Source organism: Phoxinus phoxinus (genome assembly GCF_949152265.1).
Source record: "Phoxinus phoxinus genome assembly, chromosome: 7".
In the NCBI taxonomy this organism is placed as follows: Eukaryota; Metazoa; Chordata; class Actinopteri; order Cypriniformes; family Leuciscidae; genus Phoxinus; species Phoxinus phoxinus.
Window position 1 is genome coordinate 31785805 of NC_136882.1, and position 22815 is coordinate 31808619.

At 35.5% G+C, this 22815-nt stretch overlaps 1 long non-coding RNA gene across 1 annotated transcript in view; it reads right to left on the reverse strand.

Annotated features, from left to right (window-relative positions):
* LOC307002074 overlaps positions 1-22538 on the reverse strand; it is a 71370-nt gene extending 48832 nt beyond the window's left edge. The window contains exons 1-2 of the long non-coding RNA XR_013798415.1: positions 22269-22538; positions 16774-16846 (exon numbers count right to left, since the gene is read on the reverse strand). This is a non-coding gene — a long non-coding RNA (uncharacterized lncRNA). The remainder of the gene's footprint in view (positions 1-16773; positions 16847-22268) is intronic.
* Positions 22539-22815: the final 277 nt, after the last annotated feature.

The following is a 22815-nucleotide window of genomic DNA, read 5'->3' on the forward strand; positions in this document are numbered from 1 at the left end:
TAACGTTTGGTCGTGACGAAACTTCAACTCAAACTAGCGCACGACCTCAACGTCCTCGTTCTCAGACACTGCATCTGTTCGCTGATTGGACCGGAACAAAAATTGAACGGAGAAAACCCGAGAATTTTACTGAAGGAAAATGAAAATTGAGCGGAGTACCTAAGAGGGCGGAGCCAGGCTAGTGATCAATCAATATTATCATTATTCATATTATCAATAATATAAGGTCAATCTCATATTCATAATACACTGAGGAAAGTGATATCTCTGTCGTAGTAGCCTTTCAACGGTTATAGGGATTTCCAATGATAATACTGGTCAATCTGGTCAAGATTTCAGAGGCAGAAGAACTGGCCGAGGTAAGACTGTTTTCTGTGGGGTACATGAGTGTTGAACGGCCACTGACACCCTGGAGCTCACATCTCCCAAAAAGTTGAAGTTTAAATAGGCACTCTCTTTATAAATAAGCCGCATATTTTAGGTTTAAACAACTACATTATCACCTAAAAACTCTTAAAACTACATTCCATGACACAACAGTAGATTTTGACAAGACCTTTCAGCCAATCAGATTCGAGGACCAGAAGTTGCTGTTGTTGGACCTGGAAGGAAATGTTATTTGGATTTCAGCAAATGAATTTGCTACTGGAACCTTCATTTAGGCATCATGAGTATCATGTCATGTTTGTGCATCATTAGATCATAACATTAAACTATAAACTACTACAATTCTTTATGTAGCTGAAATGTAACTGAATTGCATAAAACCCATTACAATTAGACTCATTCAATTACAAAACAAATAAGTTTATTTGTTTTGCAGTTAACTATACGAGTTACCAATTTCACACATACTAATGCAACATACTTAAACAATGTAAGAGAACAAACTAATCCCTATTACTGCCTTTCAAATATAACAAGTTAGCAACACACAGCATGAAATAGTCGTTATGTTCTTTCTTTTTCTTTGGTATGTATTTACATGCACTACTAGACTAAATTAATCACTGTAACTTAATTCAGTTGAGTTAAAAATAACAAAAAAATTCTAGAAACTAATTGAGTAATGAAGATGCATGAAATCAACTTAAAATAATGAAATTGCTATAACTCCACTAACTATAACAATTATTACATTAATTATGGCATCATAAACAGTTAGCGTAGGCTTCCTGGTAAGGAGTGAGTTACACAGTGTTGTCATAGACAGATATTATTCAGAAACCGCTGACCACTGAATTTTGTGACTGACCATATTCCAGAGAGCCGTGTGATAAATAATAATAATAACACCAGCAACAACATGCCTCTGGGGGTCTCCTGCCCCAGTTCTGCAGGTCATCTTTACCTAACTTTACCTTTTCACTTTAAAAAAAAAAACTGTATATTTTCTCTCAGCAAAGTGTAATAAATTACTGTGTCCACAAATTCCACATTTAGAAACATGCTTATTATTATTTTTTAAATACAAATGCAGCATAATATAAACATAAAATAAATAATATAAACTCAATGAGAAAATGTTGATCAAATGTCAAAACTGTTTATAAATGTCAAAAGTGATAACAGCAGAAGTTAATAGTAATTCTATATAAACTACCATTCCAAATTTTGGAGTCAATCTTTTAAAAGAAGTTTCTTATGCTAAGCAATTATTTGATCAGAAATCATTGCGACATATGATCATTCAGAAACCATAACTTTTTGAAATATGTTTTAATAAAATAGAGTTTTCAAAAACAGCATTTATTGGATTTTTTTTTGTAACAATATAAATGTCTTTACTGTCAATTTAATGCTGTCAGGTTTTCATCCTTGCATGCACCAAATGCATCCTTGCTGAATAAAAGTATTTATTTATTACTAAATAAAAAGTTACTGAACCCAAACGTTTGAACGGTCGTGTATGGTATGGTCAAGAGGAGAATTAAAAGTGGAGCGGGAGGCATTTTGCCCCCATCTTATATGCATAAATAACACATTTTATCATTAAAACAAATAATAGAGGCTCCATCTACAGTATAGTATACTACCAGACAGGCATGCAGAAATATCTTGGCCTTGCAGATGTTTCAAAAGTCTTTACTTGAGTATTTATTTTCTCAGAAACACTTCAGCAATCAGGCCTCAGCCAGGTCAAACGTTATCTCCCCTCATCGCTATCTGCTGCAGTGCATGCGAACCCGAGCCCTTCGCCAGACAGCCTGTGAATGCTCAGAAATTTGGTCTCTTAGGATAGGCCGTAGTGCACGTTTTTTTCTGAGATAAGACAGGTGATTAATAACCCTGTCCTACATGAGTGAGAAACTATTCCAAATCAACGTTTGTATTTTGCAACAGTAAAGCTTCTCTAGCTGTTTAGCTTTTTAGTAACTGGAACAATGTGCTGAGAGAAAAAAAAGAGAAGTAAATACAGGCCCTGTAATGTTCCTTTCCAAATACCACTTGCTACAGATGATTCATGCTATAACATAAAACAAAACCTGCATTAAAATAATATTATATAATCTTTATTTAATAATAAATTAAATGTTAAATTAAATTAACTAAATAATATTACGTACATTAAATTAAGAAAAGCATTTCAAAACAAACTTCCATAAACATTCACAAATCATAAACAAATAGCACACTATTTGATAAGCAATGCAATTTTTTAAATATTTTATTGAATATTGACAAAATTTTCTCTCAAAAACTGAGGTGCATTCCTCGTGAAAAAAATTAATACTTAATTTACTCGTAAACACTTTAGTATAACTAAATGTATTTGTGGCCCACTATACAACATTGGTATAGTTAAAGTCTGTTCAACTGGAACAACTCAGCATTTTAGTTGTCCAAAAAAGTGCTCAAGAAGTTCAACTAAAGTTTTATCAAACTTGTTTGTGATAAAGTTGAACTATTCCAAGTAAACTTAAGAACACTTTAAATATCTACTCTTGTATTTAAGTTTTAAAATGCAAAATATACTCAGCATGAACTTAAAATGTATTTTGGTGCACATTACAACTGCAATTCAACTGTAAACCCTAACCCTCAAAATAATGAATTGGTTTGAGTAGGACAAACTTAAATTAAACTAATTAGTTCAGTCAAATTAACTTTTATGAGTATTATGAACTTTCTTTTTCTTTCAAGTTCACAAAGCTGATATATTTTAAAGGTGACATATCATGAAAATCTGACTTTTTCCATGTTTAAAGTGCTATAATCGGGTCCCCGGTGCATCTACCAACCCAGAAAACGTGAACAATGACAACCAAGTAACTTTGGTTTGGTAAGCCTTTCTCTGCAAGCCTGTCAAAAAATAAGCTTATCAGATTTCGCTCCCCTTCTGACGTACAGTAGGATCTTACTATTTAATATTACCTTAATCTGCAAGTTTTCACCCACGGAGCCGCCATTTGGTTTGTACACAACAGTGTAACCAGTTCTAACGCAATGGCAAAAGTTCCAGCAAAGCATTGCAACACAGAACACTATTTAGAGTCCCAGCCTCAGAGGAGATAAGAGAGCAGTAAATTCATTTTATTTTCAACAGAAATCCCCCAGAAACAGATGAAGCAATATAACAACTACATAAATGTATACACCATTCAGAAACGTCCAGGTGCAGTCTAAAAGTTGCATGCGGATTGGTTTGAGAGCAGGTATATAAAAAATTATATTAAAGCTCTTCAAACAGCAAGTGCTATACCATGCTAAAGTTAACAATTTAGCATTTCATGATCTATCACGTTGTAGCTAACTGAGGTTAAATGATAAAATGTTCACATTGAGGTTACATGAAAATGTTATGTAAAGTGTATGGAATAGTGTACTCAAACATGTTACTTGTTCTTTAAGGGGTCATATGATGGTTCTAAAAATAACATTATTTTGTGTATTTGGTTTAATGCAATGCGTTTATGCAGTTTTAGGTTTCAAAAAGTCATTATTTTACACATAGGCTACCGTATTGCTCCTCTATGCCCGCCTTTCTAAAATGCATAGATTTTTACAAAGCTCATCGTTCTGAAAAGCGTGGTGTGCTCTGATTGGCCAGTGATTCAGTGATTGGCCCGATCAATTGCATTGCAAACCAATTGCATTATGATTGGCCCGAAAACCTTAAGCATGTGATGGAAAAGTCACTCCCCCTAACATATTTGGAACATCTGCTCCCAAAGTAATAATGACAGGTGATAATGTCGGTACTATCTTATATTAATTAGAGCCCAAATCTGATCCGGAAAATGCAATGCAATCAACTTTGCCAACGCGACTGGACCAGAACTTAAATTCTTAAAGGGCACCTATTATGGAATTTTGAAATTTACCTTTCATGTAGTGTGTAACATAGATCTAAGTGAACAAAAACATCCTGCAAAGTTTGAAATATGAAAGTGCACCGTATATAAAGTTATTGTCTTTCAAAAGTAAGAGTCGACTCTGAGTCATTTTTATGAATCATTAGAAGACCGAAGCTTTTTCTCTGACTAGATGACGTCAACTTGTCAAGTTATTTGAATACGATACGCCCACTTATTGCGCTCCAAGGTCAGGGAAAATATCATGGCGACGAGACGCTGTGTTCTGAAGTGCGGCTCAAAAGCCAACTTTTTTCATCTGCCCAAGGAGGAGCATTTGAAGACTAAGTGGCTACAATTCATATATACAACTATACCACAGAAGTATTAGTCCGAGCCTTGTGCTTTGTTCGCGCCATTTTGAAGACGATTGCTTTACCAACTTAAATGCACTCAAACTGGGATTCGCGAGCCGGCTGATATTGAAGGAAGGTTCAGTTCCAAGTGTATTTGCATCAGCTTCCTCCTCCGTATCACAACCTGTAAGTGTTATTAATAATTGTTGCTTTTATGTTTTATGTAGCATGCTTAATAATTATTTTGTTTGTTGTGTAAGCACCGTTTAGCTTCTAGGTCTTCAATGACAATTGTATTGAGATATGTGAAGTGTTTGTCGTTGTTTTCGGAGTTGTCTTAAAGAATAGAGTAATACCTCGTAGACTAGTAACGTAACTGCATTTTTTTTTTTTTTTTTTTGTAAAAACGTTATGTTTATGCATCGGGCTAACGCAAACAAAGACTGATTGTGCTTTTACAATATGAACTCTGGGCTATGCTCGCTAACATTAAATTCTTTATCTTATTTTTTGTTTTGTTTTTACTACAAAATAAAGCAGTGGACTATAATCATTATTATAACAAAATTGAATTGATAAAAGCATAACTCCGTGTTAAACAATAAGTATTATCTATGTAAACACTGCTGGGTCATCTGACCAATCAACGCAGATTAGCGTCGTCCAAAGGAGGGGTTTGAAAAACGAGTCGTTGAACGAATCATTTGGGAGTCGGTGAGCAAATCAGGTAAAAATAAATGCATATTATACGACAACAAAAGTGTTTTTTGTCATTGCATGCATGTAAAACTGTTGTTGGGGACTCCCTAAACAACATTAGGAACATTTTAAATGTCATAATAGGTGCCCTTTAAAATACGAAAACACTTACAGGCTGTGTCTGTGAGTCAGACGTGCCACAATGTACTTGCAAAAATGGAACTGCCCCACTTTTTAGAATCAGCCTTTGTGCACAGCCGGCCTTGTACTCTCCCAGGTTCTGGAAACAGTCCTTCGAAAAGCACACAGTCAAATATTTTGGTTGTGCTGTTCTGGAACTGGCGGCAACAATAATACAGCAAGAATAAAAGTTACGCCTTCTTTCTTTGCCCTACTGACGTAGATTTGTGGGGGCGTGTTTGAAAAAAAAAAACGTTTTAGGAAGGTGTGGCTGAGCCTTAATTTTTACAAAGAATATATTTGAATAGGTTTGAACTCTGCAGATCTTTTACATGTACAAACAGCTACATAACACACTAAAGAAAAAGGCAAAACAAGAAATTGCATCATATGACCCCTAACTTTGAATTTCTTAACTTAAAAATTTGAAGGAAACTGATTGCCTTAAATTTCAGTTTTGCCAACTTATTCAGGTTTACACTGTGTAAGAGTGTTGTACATGCACTAATATTATGCTGATAACAAACTGAGGTCATACTATCCTTTACTTGTTTTAAAACGCATTACAATCGCATTCCATGTAAACGTGAAGTGTGCTAATGGCATCATTATTGTGTGCTTCAAATACAATAAAGTAATGTTTTTAAATAATGGAATAGCTTAAGAATTTGCCTTTTACTGACATTTTACAGATACCCCCCAATCTACCGGTAACTCACTTATCCGGAGAACATCAGTGAGACAATGGGAACAGATATAAGCTCAAAAAATTATGCTTATGATCAATCAGTTCCAAAAAGAAATGCAAAGCCTGTCCTAATTGAAAGAAAACAAGTCGACAAAAGGATGAAATCTAATGTTTGGTCATAATATAGCATAACTAGAGATTTATAAGCAATTTTTTGTAGGCCGGCCATTGGGGAAAATCCCCAAAAAGTAAAAAAGTAAAAATAATAATAATAACAATAATTATAAAAAAAAAAATGGGAGGTAGCAATACCCTGTGAGCAAAGTCAGTAAGTTCTACTTTTCAGTACAATGGGACACAAACAACTTCAAAGTAATAGAAAAACTCCTAAATTTCCAACATAATTTAACATTAAAATTCCCCTATTATGCTCAAAAACTCTCTTTTTTTCAATTACATTTTTGTCAAATTTAATTTAATTTATCAGAGTTGCTGACCTCAAATACCATCAGGCCTATAGATGAGTTGGATCTTGGCATTGGTTTTGGAGCTATTATGAAATTGAATTAAGTTAATGCATATGTCCAGTCTGTGACTTGGACTTTATTTACTGGTATTATCAACATGTATCTATGTCCATGTCAGGCATGTGTCCTTGCTGGCCCCTGTTTTCTCTACTAGCTTCCTTATACAACTTAGAATTCTGGATTGTAGGCTAATATCTATCAAACTGAATTATTTGATTATATGTCTCCCTTTGTAGTCCCCATTTTCTTACATACAACGCTGGAATAGTTTTAGGCAAAATTGCCTTTTATCTAGAACCATTATCATTTGTTGCGGGCATAAATAGAAACAAGCCATCTCTGTGATTTACTGTTTCACTAGATTTATTTCCCCCTTTCCAATCACAGAGAGTGAACAAATCGTTCAAGTCTCAACTCTGCACTCTCCATGTTGCATTTCAGCAGTGATGCACATTGAGAGGCCAGTGGCTGAATTTTTATATTTTATGATCTCAACCTTCCATACTCACTGAAGGACAAGAGCTCCATAGAGCATATCCAAGATCTACATCTTTCTTTTCATTGGCAGTGAACGGCTCTGATGGTGAAAAAATGCATAGGGTTTTTATTTTATTTTTATATTTCATGGTTCAATGCAGCTTTATTCTCATTTAGTCTGGCGTACACTTTTGACCCAGCAAAGATTAAAATAAAGGAGATCAAGCTTGACAATAGCCGCGTTACCATTACCCTTCAAATTGCGCAAATTGAAATTGCGAATTGAAAATACGCACAATGGAAACACGTCAATTTCGCAAAAACTCTCGTTTATCGCAAAAAAGTTTTTAAGCTCGCATGAGGAGGTTTTTCAGGCAATTCGAAAAAGGAATATTTCGCAAAACTGCAATGGAAACAGTTTTTGCGCATTTACAGTCACCTGACTTAGAAGACGTGGTGTGTTTGGGGTCCGTGTACGCAAATAATAATAATAATTATCATCATTATTATAACATTTACTAAGCTACATATTTAGAAGACGCTTTTATCCAAAAAAGGAACAAAGCAATTCGTCAAATGTCATTCATAATACGGGTTAGAGTGTGGAGTGTGGAGCGTGGAGCGCGCACTACATGGCACGGAGGCGCGGGCGTGAACACTTGCACTTTCCTATTAACAGTGAAACAACTTAATATAGGCTACTCTATAATTTCTGGTCATACAGAAAATAATAATACATTATTTGTAACTACTTTCATTTGTGTAAACAATAACAAGAAAACGTTGTGCTTTTGTAAAATTAAATAAAACAATCAGGCGCGTTTTCATGATCTCCGTGAACTGGAGCGCGAGAACTGAACCAAAATAATATAGCCTGTATGTAGGCTAAAGCTTGAAATGTCCACTTTAAAACGAACAAATTCGAATCGAAAGCTAATACATTTTGTTCTGATTAAGTAATCCGTATGAAAGTTGCATTTTTCTCTAAAAGCGCAGATCTGCAGCGGAAATGGAGATGTTTTTAGCCGAGTTAGAAAACAATAGTTTAATAAAATTATTTGGCTCTTCTCATTCAGCACTGCGGGAAAATGTAAATTCCAGGTTCTAATTTGGCCTTAGAAAACCAGTAAAATCAACATGTTTTCTATATTAATTTGTGAATATTTTACATGTTTAATAAAGGGGAAAAAAGTCATTAAATAAAAATCTGAAAATTCGTCGATATTTAGGCCTACCTACTTTTTTGCGCAGCAGTTGGTGTAGCCAGTTCAAATTAATTTGGTGTTCAACTTAGCGTTTTAAAAAGACAACCGTTCATTTTCCGTTTTTCAATTACGGGTTTACAAAGGAAAAAAAACGAATGGACACAAAAGTAGCCTACATGGATAATTTGGAATAGGAGACAGAGTTCTTTAGCTATTAAATTCATAAAAGAAACAATAATTAGCCTATAGGAATACTGGATTCTAAACCTCAAAGAAATGCCACAATCAAAACCTCAGAGCAGAAATGAGGGCGAAACACCCAGAAACTCCTTATATATCGTTCGGAGTATACGGGTCTTTCCCTGCCATTAATGCTTGGATAACACGTAGGCTACGTCTCCTTCCATTAATACACATAATGTCTAATGCGGTGGCTGTGAGATTATATAAACCAACGTCCGTTGCCGTGATTTTTGGAATGACTTATCGCGTGAGAAAAAAGGACGTTTTAGTCGCATAACATCGGTTAATGGAAACGCCGTCATTTCGCAATAGTGTTTTATCGATATTTAGATAATAGCGCAAAACATTTGCGCAAATCTGTAATGGAAACGCGGCTAATTACAGTGGGACAAATTGAGCAGTGGTGTTCATGTAGGTGATAAGTTTGAATCCAGCTTTTGAAATTTCCCAATCATATCCTATCCTTTCTCATTTAACACAAAACAAATAATCTATGGTGAGATAGATTCAGCAGCAAGTGTTACCAAAATTCATTGACATGCTGACACAGTAACTGATGTATGTAGTCACGAGACCTTCCCCTTCGACAAAATTCAATCCAAAGCGATCACAAGAGACACATTTGAGATGCAATGTGGAACACTAGGTGTTGAGGGTCATTGAGGTGTTGATTGGATTTTGCAGTTGCTTGCCTGCATTGCATTGTATTCTCTATTAATGGATAACTGTAATGCTGATATATGTGCAGTTTTATATCTATGGCAGCTCGTTGTCTACTGTCATAATGACAACCTCACAAAACCCCTTAGAGATGATTGTGATTCCTAAGAGAGCAGTTCTATGTAATGAGTACACACTTACAGCTTAAAGTAACACATTACTTGTAAATTGACAACAAAATATCTGCATACTTTTTCATATAAGTAACACAATATACAGTAGACTGACACCTCTCCTGACCCATGTTGAGAGAAATCAGGAGTAAGATGCAGAAGTGCGTTGTGTGCGCTGTGTTAACATGATGGTTATTGTAGTTCTAGACTAAATGTGAGCAGGACTTTACACATCTCACTTGCACAAAAACTAATTCAGTATTCCTCAAAATGAATAAAAACAAAAATGCAAACTCAGAATATTAGGTAAACCAGTGATAATTAAATATGTTAAATTACACAAATGTATTTAATCTCACTTATTACCTATGTCTATTCTGCTGACCTACGATGATCAAATTATACCTTACTAAGCAAAAATAAGTTTAGATAAACATTAGATTTGTCTTTCATTTTTGTTGTTGTTTTTATTGCTGAAGTAAGAGTGTTGAACTTTCTTATTCTGCGATCCAGAATGGCAGCACAGCTAAAAAGGTTTATTGAGCTGCACCCTTTACTTTACAAAAATGAATTTGCATGCTGAGGCTTAATTTTTACTTTCGGTGCGAAAGGGACTTTACATTTGCCAAAAATAGAAATTTTGTTTTTGTTTTAAAATGATTAACAATCAAGCCCAGAAAAAATAACTAACGCAATTAATTATTTTTAGGGAGTGACGTTATAGTATGACACATTACTTTTAAAAGTCACTTTCTGCAACACTGTTACTATAACTACTCTGAAAATTATTTGATCAGCTGTAATTTGATATATTGCAAAAAACAAAAATTGTTAAGACCATTTCGCTAACCTGTTTGATTGATTCACTGAAAAGAAAAGACTCAACTACAAATTTGACATAGTTGTGATTCTAAATAGCAAACTGAAAGTAAAGGCTGGATTGCATGTACACTACACAAATTTTGCACAGATTTTTTGCCTGATTTGTAGTCACGAAGTGAATGATGGGCAAAGACTGCGATTTTTTTCTTCAGGCTATGATTCGCTCCAGTCAGAGGATATAAACCATGTTTGATATTTTGAGCTAATTTTAGAACATCATGCATCTATGTCCAAACCAGGAGCATGTTTCTGCATGTTTGTTGTATTTGGAAAGACTTGAAAGTCTGGTGATTTTCAGTGGTTTAGTATATGATGCCTTTTTCTCAGTTTTTCTCAGTAACCATTTCCAAAGTCAGCAAGTGTATAATGTCTGGTGTTTTAAAATCTGTTCAGATTGTAAAAGTCATGTTGTATAATCCAGCCTTAAGGTACGGTCACATTAGCTCAATTTCAGCAAAACTTTGTGGGCAAAAAAGGTCCATTGTCTATTGTCAATAGTGTAGCGATGTATGAAGCACAGCTCAAACAGAAGTCACTTTCAAATCAATCAGCTTTCTGTTGATCAAGCAGCAAATTCGCTTGACCAACTTGAACGCAATGCCAGGAGCGTAACAAGGCGCTGAGCGTCTATTTCACGAGTCACGAGTCTATCTCAAAAGTTACGAGAGCTGAAGAATGTTCAAATTACGGGAAAAAAGCAGCTCTCATCACTGTCACTTTTTACCCAGCCGTCCAATCACAGTGGAGGAGGGGCGGGACAAATACCACACTGACCAACCGTCACATTCTGCTTGTACAACGTCAAGCTGGATAAAAACGCTTTGGTGGACACGCGGCCTAAGAATAGCTTTGCTACTGAACAACATGATAACTTCACTATAGCCTACTTCACTACTTCCTGATACCACACTATTCATATCAGTATAATATATTGTATGGAGCAATCAATTACACAAATCTGTACATGCAATGCATTTCTGACACAATTAACTTTTGGCAGCTTAGAAGCACAAAGGCGACACATATTGTAATTGAATTACCTTTAGAGGTCAAACATTATTAATGTAACTCAGAACACTCACAGTATTTTAATAATTTATCAACCCTACCCTGCTACACAATCAATAAAATTGCTTTGGTATGATAACTTCACCATATGTATTGAACACTACTGCCATACTGCACAAGACACTATTTACCTCAGTATTTTATATTGTATGGAGCAGTCAATTACACTTAATTGGACACTGTATGTTTCTTTCACAACAATAGACTAGCCAATTATCGCCAGCTTACGAGCTCAAAAGGTCACAATGGTAGTGTAGTGCAATTACCTCAAACATTATTAACGTAACTCTGCACACTCATATGGTCCCTTTGATGTGGTACAGTAAAAAAAATCTCATTATAGTAGCCATAGGCAAGTTAAATTGGTCACGACTTGAGGAATATCTACTAAGACAGGTGCACAGCAACGTTCTGCCAACTAGCATTGTTCCCTCCGCTGCTGCTGGCACGATACGACATTTGTCTGCGGTTTGCTTTCAAACAAATTCAAATGGAAGCAATGTGAAGCCATCATGCCGTAGCCAGCGGAAGCCAGAACAAGCTAGAGTTTCAATAAGATATCTCAGGAGTTGGGCATGTGACTGATGGTGTACAGGTGTGGGGAGGGGGATTGTGCAGAAGACGAATTTTTCATCTAACACCACAGGCTCTTATTGATATATGCCACCTATTTCTTCTCCTCACACTGTACCACCTTCAGCCAGCAATAATTCACGCAGCCGACTATCTTACCCATTCTCATTTCTGCATAAATAGACAAAACCCTACATGCCGCTTCAATGCACAGCACATTCACAATTAGCCAAAAGACAGGGGAGATCATCATCGCAAGTGGCTTATTTGGAAGAAACGGCTTTTTTGATTCGACTCTCTGCTGATGCGCGTCGACTGCATACATTGCGATGTTGAGTCTGCAGAATCATCGGTCTCAAAGTCTGGCAGGAGTCGAGCCACCACCCACCATATCCATCACAGCCTTTGCCAACCTGGCATCTTCCCACAGTCATCCCTTTTCCAAAGTGCCACGTCATGCCTTTTCTGAAGGTCAACAGAAGCAAATAGTAGACTGTTGTAGCGCAGATCAGACGCTACCCCTCCAGCAAAACAGCAGTGACACAACGTCAACGAAAGCGCGATCGCAAGTCCCTTTAACAATGATTGATCAGGCCCTCATGAAGCTCCCTCAGGTGGCATAACACATTCACAGCATGGCACGCATTTGCATCCTGAATTGTTGCAATTAAAAGTAAAATTCACAACAAACTCAGAAAGTGTTTTGAAAAAATGGAAAAATAAAGTTTACATTAAAATAACCAAATATTTAAACATCTGTGAATATTTTTAAATGATACCAGTTATCTTTGGCTGCCCTAAAATGCTATAAAATATGGAAGCTTGTCTCTGCCATGAAATAAGCAACTTTTTATCTCATAATTATTACTTTTTTCTCACAATTACAAAATACAAAATCACAAAATACTTTTTTTACAGATTTTATAGCTTGCAATTCCAAGTTTAATATCTCACAATTCAGATTTTATAGCTTGCAATTCCAAGTTTAATATCTCAAAAATATATATAAACTCGCACTTGTGACAAAATAAAGTACAAATTGAGAGATATAAACTTGCATTTCTGAAAAAAATTCTGAAGTGAAATTAAAAGTTGCAATTACTTTAATTATGATTTTAATTATTATTAAAATCTATAAAAAAAAATTAACTTTATTTAACTGACAAATAAACAAAGAAAATATTTCCAGTGTTTTCACTGAACAACTTAGTTGTACTTTGTAATATAAACAAACTTTGATTTTGATGGCTGCAACACACTCCTGAAAAGTTGGGACAGAGGCATGTTTACCACTGTGTCACATCACCTTTCCTTGTTTCCTAGTTTTGGAATTGAGGATACTAATTGTTGCAGTTTGCAAGTGGATTGTTTGCCCAATCTCGCCTGATACAAGATATCTGCTCAACAGTCCGTGGTCGTCACTGTCGGATTCTCCTTTTCATGATGGGCCATACATTTTCAATAAGAGACAGATCTGGACTGAAAGCAGGCAGTCAGGCACATCCACTCTACAGTGTGTAGAGTGACTAAGAAACCACTCTGTTGTTGCACATGCTGAATGAGGCCTGGAATTGTCTTGCTTCCCAGGAAAGATGTCATCTTGATGCCATTAAATGTCTGTACAATCCCAATAAATGCCTCCACGTCAATTCTACCTTCACACCCATGCCGTTTGCACTGATGCACCCCATACCATGAAAGATGTTTCCTTTTGTACCAGTCGTTGATGAAAGTCTAGATGGTACCTTTTTATCTTTAGGACTGAGAACACAATGTCCATTTTTCTTAAAAACCAGCTGAAATGTGGAGTCATCTGACCACAGCACACATTTCCACTGTTTTAGATCATCTGAGATGATCTCGGGCCCAGAGAACTCGTCGGCATCTCTGTATTGAACTGATGTATAGCTTTCTCATTGTGTAACAGAGATTCAAGTCGCATTTCTTGATGCAGCAGCAGACTGTGTTAAGTGACAATGGATTTCCAAAGTCCTCCCAAGCACATGTGGCTATATTTAATAGAGTAACATGACGGTTTCTCAAGTAATGCCATCTGAGGGCTCGCTCATTCAACTCCTGCCAGCCTTTCTCTACATGTACTGATATTTCTCTGGATTCACTGATTATTATGGGAGATGGCGAAAGTCTTTGAGAAATGTGATTTTGAATCGTTTTACAATTATCTCATGACATTTGGCACAAGGTGATGAGCCATGACCCATCTTTGCTTGCAAAGACTGAGATGCTCATTTTGCACTCAATCACGATACCCGCCTCACCTATTACCAATTCACCTACTTATTGTGGACTGTTTTTAATAGAGTTGAACTTAGATATTCTATAATCTTTTCACTTTTATTTTGCCTCTGTCCCAACTTTTCAGGAGTGTGTAGCAGCCATAAAAATCAAAAGTTGTTCAGTGAAAACATTGGAAATCTTTCCTTTTGTTTATTCAGATTTTTTATTTTAGCATTTTACAAAATGTCCCAACTCTTCTGGATTTGGGATTGTATATATAACTGAAAATAAAATGAAAAAGTTGTAATTTAATTAAATATTTACCACTAAATTTGATCAACAACCATTTATTTTTCTCTATACTACATCTCCATGTAACATCTCCAGAAACCTTCACCCAGATCCCTGAATTTAAAAAGTGCTAGAAACACATTAATAAACTTTGCTGCCTTTGATTTATGAATTAGCATGGATATGACAGTCCTTTCTAACTCTTGCCTGAATTACTTAACTCAAACTGACAGTTTCTTTATTAGGCACTGGTAGTGGAAGCTAGGAATCCAGGGCGGCAACTGGTATGAGAGAGTTGGAAACGATCTCTAAATTGAAGTTAGGCCGCTAAACGGATTTAAAGCATATCTAAATACCACTACGGTAACTTTTAAGCCTCTGCGGCATCGTGGATTTCAAATGTATACCATGGTTCAGTGATTTAGCTTTTATGCAGGAGCAGCTCCACACTGCAGCACAAAAGAGCTCTGTTCTGTTAAAAGCAAAACATATGCAAATTTAAACCAATATTGGACCCATGATGTAAAAAAATGGATGATTATTTAATTGCATGATTTAATTGCATATAGTGGATGCACTTTTCTTAGCAAGGATTATTTTTGAGTGTTGTATTCAGAACACATGTTTATTGCTAAATGCTTTTTGACACACAGTTCCTCAGGTCCCTGATGTGTTCAACAATGACCTTGGAAGACTCATGGGCTCTCAGTCACTAATGCTCTGCTGCAGAGGAGGCACAAATCAGGATTCCGAGAGCATTTCTGTGGCATTTCTCTTGCATTTTAGAAAGCCCATGAATAAAAGAGCAAGCTACACTGAAGTATGCTGAACAATAAAAGGGGAGCGTAATATTTTAGCATTTTTTTGGTCAGATGTCTATACATGCAATTTGAGGGAAATCATTAATTGATATTACCCTTTGGCTGTTCCCTTAATATAACATGTAGTAACATACATGTTTCATGTTAATGTACATACATTAACATGAAAATGAACACCAATTACTGACTACCTTATTGCTTCATTGTGGTAATAAGTATAAATAAAAACATTAAACTTTCCAATGTATACTTTCTCATGCACTGTAAAAATCATACTAAAATGATTTTAGAATAATATTAAAAATAACATTAATAATAATATTAATAATAATATTAATTTATAATTGCAACAATTGCAAAAATGCAACGCTTATGAAACATAAGTTTCAAATGTAATGCAGATTTAAACATTTTAAATTATTTTACATTACTTACATTACATTGGTTCATTTTTAATGTGTAATATATTGAGTACCATAATCTGTAAATTATATATAGTATTATATAACACATTTAAATGACACTTAATTTGTAGAATAATCAGATTAATTCACAAAAGGTTTCATTTAGCCGTATTATTATTATTATTTATATATTGTGATGTAAAGCATCAGGATATCCAAAATATAAAAAAGAAAATAAGACTTTTTTTCTACTTCAATTTTTAATCTCTCGTCCCTGGTCACCACACATTTTTAACAAGTGGCCCCAGACTACAAACTTATCGTTGCATTACTTACAGATTACTAAATGGATGGTGGAAAAGAAATGTTGTTTAAACAGGCTTAGAAAAAAAAACATAAATTCCACAGAGAACCATTTGTCACGATTGATTGATTAAAAAGATTGTGAATCTGCACACTTACAAATGTTTTTGATTCATGCAGACAGATCTTCACTCTGTTGTTTTGTGGATGTTACTGAGTCACGCATGACTAACTGTCCTCTCTGAACATAATGAAGACACATACCACACGTCTGGCGCTGTGCCTGACAGGAGCAGACTTCAACTGCTGACAGCACACACACATTGCTGTTATGTTCAGCTTTTGCATGCTTTGAAAGCTTCAGTAACTATTTTCTTTGACAGTTCATGTGCACTACTCAATAATCATTGCATCATAATGTACAGTATATAAACACGTTAATGGGAAAAGGTGATTTCGAATTACACTCAACATTTACTAAAGCAAAAATAATCAAAAATAAAACCATTTTAAAAGAAACCCAAGAAGATTCTGCAGATGTTAATTAAAATGGTATTTTAATATTTAAAGAGTTAAAATATATATATATATATTTTCAAATTCTTCATGGAAAGCAATCTGAGACAAAAAGAAGAAAGAAAGACTCTCTTATTATGAATTAAAGCTGACATTTTTGTTCAAACTCCATACCTTGTCCTGCCGTTTTGTCCGTTCTCAGAGATGAAGCCGTCTTATCTGTCAAGCCTGAGTAACATCTGTTGTTCTGTAATGAAAGAGATTACTTTAATACCAAAAATCATTTTATCTGTATTCAAGCTTTTGGACATCTCCCATTTTTTGTTGGATGCCACTAGAACTCCTGGCACAAATAGGCTCTGATCTCGGTTCCAAAACGTGCTACCTATCTAGACAGCATTTTTAGGTATATCATAGGCATCTTTGATCCAGAATGCAATCCAGCAAGCTCTTAGAAAAAGCATCATCCATGATGTCGTAAAAAGAGAGAATTGTTGACTATAATAGGCCTACTGTATATTTCTTTCAGTAGGGCCTACTGAAAAGTATCTATACAAAATGGTTAATTCTAATTAAAAATGTAGCCTACAATTTACCCAAAAAATATGTGTATAATAGTGTATGCATTGTGCTTTTGGTAGTCTCGCGTAGCCAGACCTTAAGACTGACGGATGGAATTCATAGCAGCTTTCTTTGGCCAAGGCCCGCCCATAAGGCCGTTTGACCGACATGTCAAACAACCAATTACAGCTCGTTTCGTTCAGCGTCACGTTTCGGGGCGTGGAAATGTCCCCACAACAACAGACCGGTGTGCAACAAGTCAGTCAGCATAGAAAATCTCTTAAAGATAAAATCATCTTTAAGAGTCTACCGTGAACCTCGCATACTTTTGAGAATCCTACGTTTAGCTGATCTTGATAAATGCTCATTGTCACTCATGTAAGTTAACAACAGTTTTTCTTCTGCAATCACACGTCTGCACTTTGTTTCCCGGCGGACCGAAAATAAACGCGACACTCGCGCCCCCCGGAAATCCGATAAAATTCAACCAATCAGATGACGACTTCGACATTCCTGAAGTGTTTCCAGTTAAGTGTACCATATATGCATCAGACGTTTAGCCAATTAACGTTCCTTGGGCGTGACGTCTGAGGCTGAGACTTTTTTTTTTTTTTTTTACAGAAAAGGTACTCTGAATGGGAACAGTTTTTTATATTTAGTTTTCTAACACATATGGAGTTGATTGCTTTGTTATTGTGATTAACACTTTGAGAAATAACATACCGCACCTTTAATTTGCAACTGGGTGCACTAACAGCAGTCATCAGCTTGCACAACTCTCACTAGCTGGCATCCACAAACGCAATGCACGTAGCAAAGGCGCGCAACAAAATGCTTCACGAAAAATAAAGCTAAGATGATGAACGAACGACAAGGAAGCACAAAAAATGAACATACAAACACAAGAGTAAATACAAACAAGAGTTCGTAGTTAGTTGCCAACAGCACAGACTTAGGTAAAGTTGGTTTTATATTCGCACATTCACACTTTTTTGCTTAAAAAGTGTCTCAATAACATATGCAATAAAGCATATTTTTGCAAAATAAAAGCAGCTACATGATCTTTAGGACAAGGATGGTGAACTACAACATTTTCCACAATCGATCAAAATGGGCAAGTATTGTTTTAATGGCATACAAACTTGCGAATGTTCACTGAATGTCCAATGTAGTGCAGTGAACAAGATAGGGATCGTCTAAAAAGTTGTCTTTTTTTTCATTGTGTGCAAACAGACAACTACATTTTTGCAAACTACAGATGTACCAGCAAATATCTCTCACATTATGTGTTCTAATGCTATTGATTGTACTTTAGCAACAATAAAAAGTGCATTATAATGATTGTATTTAGGAAACCTGCCTCACTGTACATAATTTACATAAGTACTTTTTAGAATAAAATTACATTAATTCACCAAAGGGATTTTTTACTATCCGAAGGTTGTAGCATGTTCCCAGTAACCAGTCTGACTTACTACAGGTGAGATTTTTTACAAAAACTCCCTTACTGTACGTACAGTTGACAAATATGTTTTTAAAAAAATTACAGTAATTCACAGTAAGTTTTTTTTCGTGTTCAAAAGGCTGTAGTGCTTTCCTATGGACCAGACTGACTTACTACAGGTGAAATTTTGACAATACCTCCCTTACTGTACAATGATCAAATATGTTTATGTATTAAACATATTATTACATATATTATTACATATTTTTATTGCATATGTTTGTGAAATAAACTGTAATTCACCTATAGTGATTTTATTTTAATATTCCAAAGGTTGTAGTACTTTTCTAGTGAAAGGACTGACTTACTACAGGTGAAATTGTGACAATACCTCGCTTACTGTACGTACAATTATCAAATATGTTTATGAAAGAATTACTGTAATTCACCGTAAGTATTTTTTCATGTTCCAAAGGTTGTAGTACTTTCCTAGTGACCAGACTGACTTACTACAGGTGACATTGTGACAATACCACCCTTACTGTATGTACAATTGACAAATAAGTTTATGAAAAAATTACTGTAATTCACCGTAAGTATTTTTTCGTGTTTCAAAGGTTGTAGTACTTTCCTAGTGACCAGACTGACTTACTACAGGTCAAATTGTGACAATACCACCCTTACTGTACGTACAATTGACAAATAAGTTTATGAAAAAATTACTGTAATTCACTGTAAGTATTTTTTCATGTTCCAAAGGTTGTAGTAATTTCCTAGTGACTCGACTGACTTACTACAGGTCAAATTGTGACAATACCACCCGTACTGTACGTACAATTGACAAATAAGTTTATGAAAAAATTACTGTAATTCACTGTAAGTATTTTTTCATGTTCCAAAGGTTGTAGTACTTTCCTAGTGACCCGACTGACTTACTACAGGCGACATTTTGACAATACCACCCTTACTGTACAGTCATCAAATATGTTTATGTAATACACATTATTACATGTTTATTACATATGTTTATGTAATAAACTGTAATTCACCTATAATGTTTTTTTTTTATATTCCAAAGGTTGTAGTACTTTCCTAGTGATTAGACTGACTTACTACGGTTTAAATATTGCCAATATCGACCTTACTGTAAGTACAGTACATACATATTATTATGAAAAAAATACTGTAATTTCAGCTTGTTCCAAAGGTTATAGTATGTTCCTAGTGATCACTCTACTCAATTCATTTTGATAAATGTTTTAGATAAAAGTAAGTATTAGAACTGCTGTTCCTTGTACAACACATTTATTTCATTGATTAAAATAACGGTAAAGATTTTAGCTTAAGCATATTTTCAACATTATAAATAAGCAACACCCTTATTGTAATGATTCAAGTTTAGTTTTTGTTATGAAGTCAAATGAGTTGACTAAATATCAAATGAGTTGAATGACTTCTATAGGCTTATGAGATTTTACTTTGTTATAGAAATTACCAGTGTGATTATCGAAAATGTTATGTAATGTATCCTTTAAATGTCTGTATTTGATATCTGAGGTGTGACTGAAGGGTCTGGCCCATGCCAGGAATGCAGTAACAGTGCTTGCACATTTAGCCCGGCTTCCAGAGATGAAATATGGACTTCTTTAACAGGTGTTGCTACATCCATCTGCTTTTCTAGGGTACCCTGATAGCAATGGTCTCAGCAGGGGTCATTGAAGTCTATAGTTGAGAGACCATTTCTTAGTTAAAGTCTTTACTTTACAGTTGATTTAAAGTGTGAGAGAAAGAACATGTTATCTTGATGTTTTGAGAATACTCTCCTGTTTATTGTTAAAGCCTGGCCAAATCCAATCTTGAAGAAACTGTGTCTGTGTGTGTTAGTATTCTTGGTTACAGGTTAAGGAACAAGTGGAAATATAGCTGCAAGCAGCGATACAGGGCCAAGCCCCTGAAGCAGCAGCAAGAGCAGGAAGAGTAAAAACAGCAGAAATTGAACATACATGAAAAAACAGCTGGTTCAGAAGTACAGTTGAAAATTAACTCAAAATGAACAGAAGTTCAGATGAGAATGAACACATAATGAACAAGACAAACTTATTTCTAACCCAAGAGGAAGAAAGATTAGTACAATGTTAAATAATAAAGGAATCGATATGACACAACATTACACACAATTTTATAAAGTCGTTCCACACGGGCTTGAACCCACTATCTCTGGGTGAGATGCCTGACTCTCATCTCATTGCGCCACTGGGAAGTTGTGTTTTTGTGCATAAGGTCCATACTTCAAGTAAGAATCAACTCAAAATTATAATTGTTTATATACCTTTGCTGCATGTTGGAATTTATTGAGTTCCTTCACATATAGACACCATATCTGGAAAAGAAGCAACTTTACCACCACTTAAGGCCACAGTACCTCTTGCGGTCTGGGAATGTGCCACACAGGATTCGAACCCACGACCGGAATGGTTCGAGGCTCGTGGTACGTGGTTTAGCAGCTTGTGCCACTCAGTTGACACTGTCTTACTAAACTGCCAAGGAGAGGCTTCAATGTAAGAATGAGAACACAAAAGCATGTTAACCAGATTAGCAAGCTAAATTAGCTTAATGCTAATGTAGCTTATGGTTAGCCTGAGTGTTTGTGTACTGTATGTACAGTAAGGGAGTTATTGGCAAAATTTCACCTGTAGTAAGTCAGTCAGGTCATTAGGAAAGCACTACGCCCTTTGAAACACGAAAAAATACTTACAACGAATTACAGTAATTTTTTCATAAACATATTTGTCAATTGTACGTACAGTAAGGGAGTTGTTGTCACAATTTGACCTGTAGTAAGTCAGTCTGGTCACTAGGAAAGTACTACAACCTTTGAAACACGAAAAAATACTTACAGCGAATCACAGTAATTTTTTCATAAACTTATTTGTCAATTGTACGTACAGTAAGGGAGATGTTGTCACAATTTGACCTGTAGTAAGTCAATCTGGTCACTAGGAAAGTACTACAACCTTTGGAACATGAAAAAATCCATTTGGTGAATTACTGTAAGTTTTACATAAAAATATTTGTGTACTGTATGTAGAATACACAAAAAGTAAACTAAAGCAGTCTAGGTGAATACGCATCAAATATCAAACCTAAAACTATGTTTACCCTGTTTGGCAACTTTTTTTTTGAAAACTTGACTATGTCCGTGGCGCTGTCCACGTATGTGGTACTGAAGGTCATGATCCAGTCTGAACCTTGGGTAAATTTGGTTTTATATTCAGATATTCACCGAGATATTTAATATCTCGTGAGCTGAATATTGTTCCTACACAAATAACATTGTTTCAATATTTTATTCTTCCTCAAAACGAGCTTTCCTTCAGGTTTGCACTTTGCAGATGGTCCCTTCTTAGAAGCCTGCGCATAGAGATCAATGTATTTTGTCCACTGCGAAGGAAAGATCGTTTTGAGGAAAAATACGTTGTAGCTTCTGGTGTTATATGTGTAGTTATATGTGATAGGTGTTTTGTGTAGCAACAACGTTTAGTTCACGAGTTATTGAACGCGGAAGTCCGCGAATGTGCGAATATGCGAATATAAAACCAACTTTACCTAAGTACAGCACAGTGGCTTCAGACAAACAAAGACACTCAAAAACAGCGCTACTCACGTATGGAGAGGAATCAAAGCAACCGCCGTCTGTTTTCAGGCCTTCCCGCTCTCTTCGGCGCTGGAAAGCTTTTCTGATATTAACGCGGACGTCCTAAAGCTCTTTTCTGATAATCCTTCATTTTCCAGTGATTTTCTTATTCTTAATATTTGTAATGTTTCTCAGCCATTCCTTTCTATTTTCTTATTAAAATCTCCCTTTTGCTCGTTCTCTCTCCTCCACCGTCATACGCCCCATAATGCTGATTGGCTACAAGTTTGTTGTTGTGTCAGTCAGACCAACTTTCAAACCGAGTTTTTCAAATATTGCTTGAGAGTTAGCACTTAGTTAACAAGTATTTGCAAAGTCACTTGTAGTAATAGTGTAATGTTTAATGTAGACTATTAAATAAAGTAACCTGTATTTTTATCCTTATTAGATTATAGTTAGCTTAGCTAAATATATTGCTGAATGCTGAATCATGTGAGGATCACTATTTGGAGTTATGATCTATCTATGCCATTCCAAATCACTTAATAAGGATCCATTTCAGATAGGATGTAGCCTA